This window comes from Mytilus edulis, chromosome 6 (assembly GCF_963676685.1).
Source record: "Mytilus edulis chromosome 6, xbMytEdul2.2, whole genome shotgun sequence".
Taxonomy (NCBI): domain Eukaryota; kingdom Metazoa; phylum Mollusca; class Bivalvia; order Mytilida; family Mytilidae; genus Mytilus; species Mytilus edulis.
In genome coordinates, this window is record NC_092349.1 from 78,502,020 (window position 1) to 78,515,977 (window position 13,958).

Sequence of the window (13,958 nt, forward strand, 5' to 3'; positions counted from 1 at the left end):
GGATTTTAAAAAGGGTATTTGTCGTAAAATTAAACTGAAGACACATCTGTATTTGCATCAATGGTTTCTGAGCTTCACTTTCGCCATGTGAAGCAGCTAAAAAGCTTTTAAAAATATGGTGATCAGGGTTCTCTTTCATGTAAATGAAAAGAGAGGGAGTAGCACTTATAATATAAATGCTAAAAGAAAAAGATGTTGTATAATTCCCAAAGCCATAATTCAAACCCACACCACTTAGTAATATAAAACAATTCAAAGGAGAAAGCTAACTGGCTTATTTATCCACAAAATAGTGAACGAGAAACTTAGCAACAACAGTAACAAACTACAACCACTGAATCCAGGCTCCTGACTTGGAAATAGGCACATACAGAATGTGACTGCGTCAACTTTAGCATGCTAGTTGGTGTCCAATCCTCCCCTAATTAGGGACAGTGGTGTAATAGTACAACATAAAGATTATTATGTGGTCATTGAATAAAACAGTCTATAGGGTGTACCAATGCCTTTTTTATAACAAAATCCATACTATAAGTTATTGTACAAGTAATAAGTGAATTATAATTTGTACAAACTGCTACATGTTCACAGACAATGTAATTTATTACAAAGGATAATAATAATATATACTGGAATGGTCCTGGGTCTATTTTAGTATTGACAATGATTGATATATATTCACTGAAACTAGAAATTTCCATTATTCCAATTTTCTATTCTTAATGATATAACTATCCAAGATAATCATGGAATTAAGATATGATGCACTACTAATATTCCTAGAAAACTTTAAATTCTCTTTATTTCAAATTGTTAATATTACTTATTTCAAATATATATATATATATATATATCAAAGGTATGCTCTGTCACCAAGTAATGTAGTACATTGTATTTCCTACATTTTTTCTATGAATTGTAAGTTTGCTATTTGTTCAATTCACAATTCTCTTTTTGTCCAATCAGATCATCCCATCAACTGTACATCATGACATAATGCTGTTAGCTCTATCAACGTTATTTCCAAACCAACAAGTAACACAAAATTATGAATGAATCCACCATTTCACAATTTATAGCTACAGGTACAAATGAGGTACCATATGAGAGTAACTTAGTGACACTATATATTTCCTATATATACATTGATATACATGATATATGCCGCTTCATAATCTGGCTGGGAATCATGCTCAAACCAATGTGATATCTTATCTACAAAAAAAAATATACATTAAGAATAAAGTATTTATTATATATAAACTTGTATTTATCTACAAGAAAAACTAGCAATCATAAGTTGCTTGACAACAAAGTTTAATGATGTATAGAAATGAATTTATGACTTATACAATTTAATTGATAAATGAGAAGAAGAATAAAACCCTTTTTTGAGGTTCTATTTCTAAAACAAAATGTTCTCTCTTTCTACATCAATGTTTTCTTAGGTGTATACTTCATTGAAGGGTTACTGTCTAATAGAGGCTATAGCACTATACTTGTTGTGATCAATTTATAATACTTTTTTTATTTTAAAATAGAATTTGTTGAATATTACTACCAACGTGACATGGTGACAAAGCAAATAGTATTTATAAGATTCTTCTTCTTCTTCTTTATAATCCATCAACATACTGATGATAACGTGTCGGGCACTTATTTAACTATGCCGCGCATGCGTGGGATCTAATTTTTATTTAGTCATGACAGTCATGACAGTGAATAATATACAAAAGATAAAAATAAAAATTTCAACATAATTTCTTTTTCTTGTTATAACATATATTTAAGTTCTACAAAATTAAGAGCATAACAAATCATTTATAACAAAATAATGAATCATACCCGGTAAAATCTTAAATTTCTTATCACAAAAGATGAAAAGTGTTAAAAATTGTTGTTAAGGACGCAATGCTGTCTCATCATTTGGAATCAGGCATGTCAGGGCACAATATCAATATACTCTTTTTTTTGGCCCGGGCAATTTTGAGGTTATTGCATATATATACAAACCCAAGCCTTGAACATGTTGAAGGTATTCATAACACATATGTGACAAATTATAATTATTGTACATCACCCACCAGTGGCTATATAAATAGGTATATCATCGTCGTAACTAGTCCGAGATTACTCTGACGTCCAAACGTAACTAGTCCGAGATTACTCTGATGTCCAAACGGCTGTTTTGCCAGACAAGCTTGTCTCGGACTACATCGTAACATGTGAAGATTGGTTGGTTATTGGTTAATAAAAAAAAGTGACAAATATTTCATGCAAATTTAGGACGTGACAGTTATCAATACATTAACATACAATATGTAGGATTACTCGATCAGGGGTTTAGGTCTTGTAACTGTTGTATAGCCTATAGGCCATCCCGCACAACCATACCATTGTGAATACCCCACATGTCAATGCATGTTAGGCAATAAACAGGGGTGGATCCAGCCATTTTTAAAAGGGGGTTTAAACCATACTTGTTTATATAGCATTGATCTTCCAAAAAAAATGAAAAAGGGGGGGGTCCAATCACAATTTTTTAACAAGCCCAAATTCTTACTTTGCCTTTGAACAGGCTACTATCCAAGAGTGTGGAGTATTGGAACGTCGATTCAAACCTGTATGCACAAATTTAACAAATGTGAACATTTTTCCTTCAAACTCTTGGGTGATGATCCATGATCAATGATTATTCTGATAGACATGTATTAAAATATTCATTTCTACTCACCAATTGCAATTTCCAGCTCAGCTTATATTGTACTATAGTTTCCTTCTACCATGTCAACGATTTTGTGTAAAATAAGTTAGCTATTAGAAGCGCTGACACTGCCGACACACATGCGACATGAATGCAACAAAAATAAACAAGGTACGGTAACGTTAAATCGTTTACGGGCGAAGAATTATTTTCCGTTTTTAATTAAACTTGTCAGATTTGATTAATTATATCGTCGAAAAATGTCCCTAATGGATAGTCATTCAAATTAAACCAGCTTTATTATGCTGTATGCATGTAATATATATGTAACCTGGTCTTTAAATGTACTTTAAGTACAGTGTCTGACGTATTTATAAACATTTTCTTGATTATTTATCCTATTTCAAATATTAATTTGAATGAATTTATAAGCCTTTTTCTGCTATAATATTCAAACTTTATTTTTTAACGAAGGCTTCTGGTATGTAGTTTTTTTTACAAAAGGCCCTCGAATTATAGACACATTAAAAAATAAAGATGGAAAGTCAAACGCATGAGTCTGGCAAAAGTAAAGTTAACGGACAATGTCATGACAATAAACGGAAAACGATAAAAGACAGAGTTATATCTATATATTTTTTTCCCTGCCTCAAATTTACTCAAATGCAATTTATATAGGTAACATAAAAAGATAAATGATAATGCATTCATTTACAATATTTAAAAATAGTTACATCTTAAATTTAATTTAACATATTAAGATCACGTTTTCAAGTGTTCACGGCCGACATCCGTTATTATTAAATAAGGGTGTAAAAATGAATGACAAATTCTTCACCACGTACGGCAGTCTGTAATTGCATATAAAACGTATTGCAATCACTTGTAAACCATTAAATATAAAGGTTCAGGTGCTTATATTCAATAATCAAATATTATTTCGGCAATCTGTTGATTTTTTTTAGTCAATTCGCGGCGATTTGTGCAGCAGTATGACTTTGAGCTACTTTTTTTATTTATATAATTATAAAACAGTGTTAAATAATTAAATAAGAAGAAGTTAGAATTCAAATTGAATATTTGTTTTATTTAAATAACATGATTAAGGGGACGTGGTAGACTTTCAGTTAAAAAAATCGTCTTCTTTCACAGTTTTATTTTATTCTTGAAAGGGGAGCAACCCCTGATAAATAATGGGAAAGTTTCACTCGTTTTGTGTCCAAATTATTAAAATCTGAACACGACTGGACACGGTCTGACAACATCTTGACGTCAGTTTGTATCCATGGTCTGTTTTGGTCTGACACGGTCTTAACGGATCTAAACAGCTCGCTAGAAGATACAGTCTTAAATATCTTGACATGCCTTAACGGGACTAATTTACCTAATGAGACTATCGATCCGAATGGAGACTTAACGAACTGACAAATCTTGACGTTTTCCTCTAGCGGTAAATCCAGTCAATTAAGATACGATCAGACCAAAATGACCGTTTCAGACTGAAATCGTGCTACTAGTGATATAAGTTGATTTTTGTGTGTTCACTAGTATATCTTGACAGCATCTTAGAAATGTCTATAACTTTCAAGACTTGTTCTATTTTCATACCCTGTGTTTGCCATTCTTTCTGCAAACATTAGAATGCAACTGTTTTTCTCTTCTTCCATATATCAAAGGATTACAAATATTTTCTGTCATATAAATCGATTACAATTATTTTTCTCACATATAAAAGGATTACAATTATTTTTTCCAATAAAAATTGATTGCAATTATTTTTCTCAGATATAAAAAAGGTTTTGTTCTAATGAAACAGATTCTGACAAGTTTATATTTATGTCTTTCTTTGTTTAGTTTAAACATATTTATTTATAGTGGATTGAGAAACAAGTTTTGCAACTTATATTAATCCCTTTCCACTTTGCGAGTGCGAGTGCTATCTTGTAGCGGCATTAGCTTACTCTTTTTCGAAATCTACAAGGGTGTCTTTAACATGCAAGAGAAATGGCTCTCTCTGAACACGGGTAAGCCATTTATCGTCCCCTTACGACGGACTATCATTGTTTCCTCAAGACCATACTCGCAAATGGTGTCAAGGGAGGGCATAAAATTCAGTCCCTGAATTTTTCATCCCAGTCTTTCTATGTTGTGATGCTACACTATTGTTTCAGGTAGAGTGAAGTTGGCGCCTATTACCTGCTGCATTTGTTTGCACCTGTCCTAAGTCGGGAACCTGATGTTCAGTGGTTGTCGTTTGTTGATGTGGTTTAAAGTGTTCATCGTTTATCGATTTTTTATATAGATTAGACCGTTGGTTTTCCTGTTTGAATGGTTTAACACTAGTCATTTTGGGGGCCCTTTATAGCTTGCTGTTTGGTGTGAGCCAAGGCTCCGTGTTAAAACCTGTATTTTGACCTATTATAATGGTTTACTTTTACAAATTATGACTCCAATGGAGAGTTACATCTCATTGGTACTCATACATCATCTTCTCATATATATGGAGATGCAAGGAAGAATGACACTAACTAATTGTCCATGTGAAAATATTTCTTATTGGTCCTTAGTTTGCGCACAAACTGACAAAGCACAGAAAGAAAATACATTGTATTTTTTTCTCTCTTGAAAACAACTTTTTAAAAAGGCTTAACTTTCAGATTGTATCCAAATATTTCTTTAATGGCCGAAAACTATTTTTCGAAAACGGTAACCGGAAAGACAAGTTATTGCATTATTAATCGAAACATGTTTCAATATATTCTTGTGTGACATTTTTGTATCTTAAATTCCTTATTCAGATAACTTATTTAGTTTAATTCAATTTTGCAATTTAATAATTCGACATCCATAGGTATTCATAAAATTCAGAAGTTTATACCATTTATGTTTAAGATATATTATACATACAAGAAAACATATACTTACAGTGTATTTCATAAGCTTTGTGTCATTAAATCCATCAATGCAATTACCTGAAAAAGAGTTAAAAAGTAAGCTATATAATTTCTGCCTTTAATGCTTCGATGCATAACCATATATGTTTCATGTGAATATATATATCTGTCTGTATTAGCTTGTATTGATCGGACAAGTGAGGTTATAGAGAACTTTTAAATCTACCTAAACAGGACAACTAAACAGCTGGCTCAAATCAAAGTTTGCTATAGTTCAATAGTCTGACCAAAGAAACAGATAGTAATAGAGAGAGAGAGAGTGAGCGAGGGATAGAGATGACCATGCTTATACCATTTATGAATAGACATTTAAAATCTACGCTGGTGATAAAAAAAAGTTTGGAAAGCCCAATATATATGCAACTTTGAGAGTATTATCATCAACACTGTTACATAAAACAGCAACTATTGTCATAGACATACTGACTGTTTCTCTAGAGTTGCATATCTGAAAGAATTGAAAACTGTGATGTTTGCTATTGCGTTTGAAAAAAATACTAAAAGACTTCATGAACTAGCTAAATACTCACTAAATTAATTTAAAACATCATTAATTTGTAATTATAAACGGCATCGTTTCACTTTTAATTTAAAACACATTTTTCCGTGAACCAAGTAAACATTATAATCGTTTACATCAGAGGAATCGTCAGGACACTCAGAACCCTGCTAACAATATACAATTAATTAGAGAAATAATCAATTCCTTCATTAACAGGATGACACGCGTTTATCAATTAGTTTCTATACAATCCCAATGACGGACAATTACTTCTGTTTATAATCCGGAAATTATGTATACATTGTCAATATTTGTCCATAAGAATACATGTTTAGTAAGAGTGGTTCATTGAGTTCAATCACCAACACCGGAGTATGAACGATTTTTTTCACCGATTTCTTTCCTAGTGAGCAGTACAAGCCACAGAAGTGCATGGAAAGAAACTACGAAAGAGAAATCCGGGACAATTTAAAATCTTAAGTCAAGGAAAATAAACAAAACATGTACAATTCTAAAGCAAACACAAAAACAAACAAAAAAACAACAACACAATTAAAAAATCTAAAGACTGAGCAAGATGAACTCCACAACAAAACCAACGGTGAGTAAAGGTGTTTCGAAGGGATAAACAGATCCTGCTACACTAGCGGCATCTATAGTGCTGCTCATGGAATGTAAAACAGGGGTGCTTGGAAACTGTATTTTGCCCTACTGATGTGTTGGTATTTGTGTCTTTGTGTTTCCGTTTCATTTAGGCTTTAAAATACACAACGTCACCTCTTTTTCACAAACACTTATGGTATTAAACTACTTATTCGGGCGGGGCTCTGTCTAAAATAACATGCAAGAAAGAAGTACGCAATTTAAACAATATAGTTTGTATGCACTGATGATAACTGTGTCAATAAGTAAAATATTTGGACATAATTGGTATAAATGTAAGGTAGTGGATTTTTGATCTTTTGCATAGTAAGAAAATATATGAAATAAAAAAGGAGGACGTATTTGCTCTGTTTTTAAGATCAGAAGTGATTCAGAAGTACCTGTTTTGTTCTATCACACTTCCTGGAACCCGTGCGCCCTAATACGCAATTAAGGTGTGCTGAATGTTTCAGATCAAGTCAGAATAAGGTATAGTTTTGACATGAAATGACTGTTACTTTATTTGAGCTTAGGACACAAAAGATATATATAAACGCTTATAGATGCAGAATTTAACATAGAAAGCAATGGGACTGTGAAATTGTGTCCTTATATATATCATTTAATCTTTTAAAGATCAAGGTCTATGCAAGCTAACTTACAAGAGATCAAGTTTTCAACATGATTTTTACATTTTCGTCATTAACGAAAGATTTCTCCTTGCATGCCTTTAATGGGATAATGCATTTAAAGCATGTTGAAATGTGTTTATTAGATTAATTACAGCAGTCTGATGTTATTGCCTCCATTATATAAAGTAATACATTTCTGATTATTGTAAGATATAAAGAAGCATGACGATTCCACAGAATCATGGATATAAAGTCATAACAATTTACTTTTACATTACAGATGGTGCAATACAGAACAATTAATGTCGAAGTTTATTTGTGTAGGAAAGTTGTTATGACCTATGGGATTAATTAAACTAAATTCATCGTACGATTGATGCTGATTAAGAAACACTTATTTTAGTCTTTGCAGTTTCAGTTTTCTTTTTTTAAATGTACATAATTATATATTTTTTTTATACATATATATAATCAACTATTATGTTACTATTGAAAATTAAGAATATAAGAACTATGATATCGATATTATTTTTAGGGGCCAGCTTATGTGAGCCTCCGGTTGCCTTCCAATGTTTGTTTTACTTTTTGGTCAGGTTTTTGTCTCTTTGACACATTCCACTACATTCTCTTTTATATTATTGTTCAAAATTTTACAAGTTGAAAACTAATTAAAATGCCTTAGGCTTTATTCGTATATAGTTTAAGTTGGATAAACCATGATGACATAATCTAAATGAGCCAGGAAATGCAAATTACCATGCTCAAAAGTTGTATGCCGCAACTGTGCTATTAACGTAACCAAAGTGCGTTGACCAACTTGTGATGTTGTCACCGACAATATAACGCCATGTATGTGACGTTGATAATGCGTAACTGCAGAGTTTTATTTTTGACACCAAAAAAAGAATACAGGTCCACGAAATATTTGCATTCAAATTGATGATTTTTAACCAAAATATTTCATTTGGAACCATTGTTATTAGAGTTCACTATACAAAGAGAAATGTAAATTTCATTAGAACTCAGCTCGAATCAGGATAGAAATGCACGACAATGTCTTAAAATAATAACTTTATTTGTATTCAGCTAGAAATAGGACTGAAAGCATGGCATTCCACCTGTTGATGTGAAGTCGTGTACATAAGATTTTTTATTTTCTATTTAAAGACAATTTATAATTATTCTTATCCGTATATGAACTTAGACGGAAAAATGCTACAATTTTAAAAGTGCAGAAAACCTCGTTCATTTCTTCAATTTAAACTCACATGGTTGATTGACATGCACGTGTCTTTTTATTTCCCATTCATGATAAAACTGCTGTTAACTTGGAATCCCTGGGTTGTTCAGAGATCAATACCAATTTAAGCATGTAATTTGTGCAATATCCGATCGGTATAGAAAATTTAATACATAATTCATATAATATTTAGTGAGCTGACACTTTGTCAAACATTAGTATGTTTGGTAAATTAAAACGTTTGGAGAATGGAGATAACAGTATAATGAGAATTGCAGAATAGCCAATACATATTTCATGTTGTTTTGTTAAACAAAAGTTATATCTATTATATGGATACAGTTTCAAAAGAATTACAGTTGAATAATTTATAAGAAAAAAACTTTTAAAGAGAATCTGCGGGATTCACGATACAAATCGCAACGAAAACAAAATTTTAGAAAAAAATAAAAGAATGTGTCTGATGACATGTATGCCCCCGCATAAAAGCTTTTGCAGTTTCCAAAGTGATAAAGATGCATATTAACTCTGGAACAATCAATGACTCACTGCCCGAATTCTGTCTGCGAGGTTTTGTTGTTGACAATGTGTATTAGTTTCATAAAATGTGGCTTAAGTTAGATTTCAGAAATGAAAAAAAATGCAATTTTCCAAGTTATAAAGGGGCATAATTCTAGAACGGTGAATGATATATTACCAAAATGCACGGCAAACTTAACTTAAATTGCGGAAACGAAAATGGGACTGACGCACGAAATACGGACGGCCAAGAGTAATACTTAAAGGCCCTGTTGCATACGGCAAGGTGATAACAATTAAAACTGAGAAAAATTAGCAAACATATAAATAATAATTTTAATATCACAGTGCTGCTGTTGAATTTATATATCGTGTTGGTGTCATGCAAATAAGATAAATGTTTGCACGCTTTTGTCTTAACGTATAAAGCAAAATACACAATAGAGAAAAACATATGCCTTCTTGAAGATATAGGCCAAAACAAACTAGGTCGACTATTTTTTTCTAGTGCGCATGCATATTGAGAAGAGGTGTTCAAGTCTTGTGTTATTGTTACGCAGCTTCTACTTTTAAAAAATGTTATCAATAACCCCGAATACTGCATTGTCAGACACAATGTTATAAAAAAGAGATTTAGTACAAAACGTATTGGAACTGTACGCTTAAATTCAAATATTTAAACTGTAAAAGTAATTTATTTTCGTATAGAACTGTTTATTCAAACACCATTTATCTCAAAGATAAACCGGTAATAGAATCTTGGTCAACAGTATACAATAGAAAGAATGAGAGAACTAATGTTATATTTGTTTTGTTACAACATTACTATAAAAGCAATCCGATATTTGTATCAAAATTTATTTTTAAAACGAATTTAACCAACAAATTATTGATTTAGCACGTACTTTTCTGGTTTTGCAGCACATGTATAGCACGAGACGCGCTTATACTGTTAATTCACACTGTCTCACACGTTGCGCTTATCCTGTCAATCACACTGTCTCGAACAATGCGCTTATTCTGTCAATGCACATGGTTTTACACAAAGCGCTTATCCTTTCAATCCCACTGACTCACACACTGCGCTTATCCTGTCAACCACACCGTCTCGCACGAGGCGCTTATTCGGTCTACCACACTGTCTCGCACGAGGCTATAGTCGGTCTATCACACTGTCTCGCACGAGACGCTTAGCCGGTCAATCACACTCTCTTGCAAGTTCAAGATTTAAACATCAGTAAAATAGTGTTGACTTAATCTGTCATTTAAAATAAAAACACTTTTTACAAAACACTGTCCATGTCTTTTACGATCCTTCTTTACTACAAAGAAAAAAAAAAGCATTCATAAATCTGAAATTATTATATGTATTTATCGAACGTCAAATGCAAAACAATGACCTTATTGTAACCTTTAAAATTGCCCGTTACAGCGGTCTTCCCAAGGTGTTAATCGTATTTACATAACGTAACATATGAGGCGAAATGTTTTTTGATGATTTCCATAAATAAAATACAATTATTCCAGCTGGATCCCTACAGATATTAGACAGATCAATTGAATTTCGTATGTATGCACACAAGAAGATTATAAATTTTATTTCAAGACGATTTGCAAGATAAATTGGCACAGTATGATTTTTCCTTCCTGTACGAGAAAAAGAATGGAAGACTTAATTATTTTTGAATTGTAACACTATTTAATTCTATCGACAACGTGTTTGATGTCCCATGAAGTTGTCTTTTTCATTTATTCATTAAGGCTATAGTTTTTGTTCAGTTCATGTATTTAATTCCAAGCACAGCTACAATGCATATTCCATGTATAAAAATGGAACACAAAGGACCAATAAGTCGAATGGTAAATACATGTACCATTATATTAAAATGTTATTAGCTCAAATGAACAAAAGAGACTACACATATAATGTTTTTCGTGCCGAATACAAAAATGTTTGATTGTTTGATAGTGTTTCATGGTGAAATTAACATTGCACAAAATAAAGCTGTGTTACTATTGTAAGAAAAAACACATAGCTTGTTGCAGAATAAGATGTAAAGGGTTTTGCCGATAACAACCTTTTCATTGCATTGTCAGCATGAATTATCTGTTCTGTTGAGTACAAGGTATCTTTTGTGAGTATCTGTGAGTGCATGGCTGAATACAACGGTATTACACTAGTAAATCCCTTTACGTTATATTTAATTTATCTATTTATAGATATATGATTGGTTAAAGGACTACACGTGGTAACTATGTATATTTGATATAGGGTGTCCTATGAACGATTGAAATAAATTCATAAAAACCAATTTAAAGCTAAAAGGTTGTTATTGTTGGCATTCGTTTTCTGTATAGAGAAATGGAAGTAGGATCTTAATACATGTACTAAGTATTGAAGACTTGATCACTTTGATAGGCCGCAAGTCAAAATACCACATGTGAAGCTGGTCGGTAAGATAAATTCGTTACACGGTGTGCTAGTGACCTAATACGCATTGGCGGATCCAAGGGGGGGGGGGGGGGTGTTCCAGGGGTTTGAACCCCCATTTTTTGGCCGATCTGTGCATGTGAATAGGGACATATAGCTGGAACCCCCCCCCCTTTATCCTGGGTTAGGAACCCCCTTTTAAAAAATGGTTGTATCCGCCCCTGATACGATATATATGGGACCTGAAATTCCATATGGAGATTCGATCTTCGATCTCACACCATATGGACTTTACTGACCCCATATATATCGTATGCGATCACTAACACCATGTAACTAGTTATGTTAGTAGCTTAGTTGCAATATTCTCGTTGGTATTGCTGTATACGAAATACCATTATAAGTCTATATTGCGCAGTATTTTGTTGGTCAATACAAATTTTTGAATGTGGCTGGTGAGAAAAATATATTGATATAGGTGTATGTTGTTTTTTGTAAGAAGTGATTGAAAAGTATACATATTTCAATTCAGTTGTTAATTTATGTATAACAGACTGTTTATTTTACTAAAAAAAAAAGTACCAGTGAACTGATTTCCATGTGTAAACCAAAAGTAAAAGCTCATATATATGCATTTTCCAGTATAAAATGAGAAGATGTGATTGCCAATGATATATTTCTCCACCAGAGACCAAATAAAGTAGAAGTTAGAAACTACTAGGTCATTTCCCTTTAACCCTAATGATGACCTTATATGGTATAAATTGTTGCAGTACATCTAAATAATTGACAGAGTATACATAATACGTATTATTCATTAAACGTGCCCCCAGGGAGCGTCTCAAAACTTAGTGTTTTATCTGCATTAATGCATCTGTTAAATTCATATGATTAACAACAACTCCTGTGTCCTACAAACAGACCATTGCTAAATTAAAGTGTTCATGCGCAACCTGGGAGGATGCACACCAAGATTGGTTATTTCTGTTATAATTGTTCATTTCATTTTATATAAGAGGAACCAGACATTCAATTGATATTGTTAATATCAAAATTGAATATTTATGCTTCAATATATATTTATTGTAATGATTCTTCTGCATGACGTCCTCGTGTGCAACATGTTTTTCTCTCTCCAATAAACGTCATCAAGTGCATTTCACACAGGAAAATTACACTCGCTTCAATTTCAACGTTTTGGTTCTAGTTCAGACAAAGCTGTGATTCCAGTTTAGACAATATCTTAAGAATGGTGTTTTCAATTTCAATCTTTGTCAACATTAATGATTATTACCACGCATGTTGATTGATTTTCAAAATATCATTGCATACTCTCAAAGTAATAGATTTTATTCCACAAGTCTGTGGTTCGTGATAGACTTTACTTACTTAAGATGATGGAATACCAGAGATGACGTTTTTTAATCATGAACTGTATATCGCCGTACCAATTACGTGTCACCACCTCGTAATTTTCTCATCCCCCTAATTTGTCTGGAACAATATTATGATAACCTTTGAAGTATTAAGACCAAAGACAATACAGCTAAGCATACAAGGAAAATATTAAGAACTTTAAAATTGTTAATTGATACGACTTAAATACTGGCGTTCTGTCAAGTAATATCAGCTTATATGCTTCATTTTGACTTTTGGAACAAAATACAGTACTTCTTTTTAATACAGAATAATGTTTTTGGCATTATTGTCTAAATACTCCTATTGTCGTTGACTTATCTGTTCTCATATCGCACTCTAAAGACATAAGTATGCATAAGGGACTAACACAACCTTTATTTCACCTCAACATTTAACGAGCTTGTGAAGACAATTGCTGTTCCTTTTATTGAAATTAGTGGTTTAATTTCATATCGACAAGTGCCAAATCAATGTCTAATTAAGTTTCCCATCAAATCATTGCTATTGAACAGGATAGTGACCTATCAATGGATTACACGGTAAAGGTGGAATACCAATGACGGGTATATTGTTCTTGTTATGTCATCATGGTGGGGAAATCAGCCTATTATTGATAGTTAATAACCTGACATTCTCTTAATGACAATCAGTAAAAAGTCGTTAATCCTTAATCCTTTGATACAAACTGTATTGTATGCAGAAATATTGCTAAAGTAAAAATTATTTAATAGTACTTCTAGTAGGTCGTGAGGATATGTTATATCAACATCCAACATCTTCTTTGATTTCTAGAATGTGGTCCCCCTATTTTGTTACTTCCTAAAATGTTTCCTTCTAATTTGTTTCATTCACTAATTAATAAAATGTGGTGGCCATATTTGTTGCTTTCTCAAATGAAGTCCCTATAATTGTGTT

At 32.3% G+C, this 13,958-nt stretch overlaps 1 protein-coding gene and 1 long non-coding RNA gene across 3 annotated transcripts in view; both read right to left on the reverse strand.

Annotated features, from left to right (window-relative positions):
• The window catches only part of LOC139528519 (TWiK family of potassium channels protein 7-like), a 70,213-nt gene that overhangs the window by 19,809 nt on the left and 36,446 nt on the right, over nucleotides 1-13,958 (reverse strand). For both annotated transcript variants that reach the window (XM_071324541.1, XM_071324540.1), the window contains exon 2: nucleotides 5,630-5,676. The gene's annotated coding sequence lies outside the window, so the exon portion shown is untranslated. The remainder of the gene's footprint in view (nucleotides 1-5,629; nucleotides 5,677-13,958) is intronic.
• On the reverse strand, nucleotides 785-2,865 carry LOC139528518 (uncharacterized). The gene is made up of 2 exons (XR_011665608.1): nucleotides 2,735-2,865; nucleotides 785-1,215 (listed from the first exon to the last, which is right to left on the reverse strand). It is a non-coding gene; the product is annotated as an uncharacterized lncRNA (long non-coding RNA).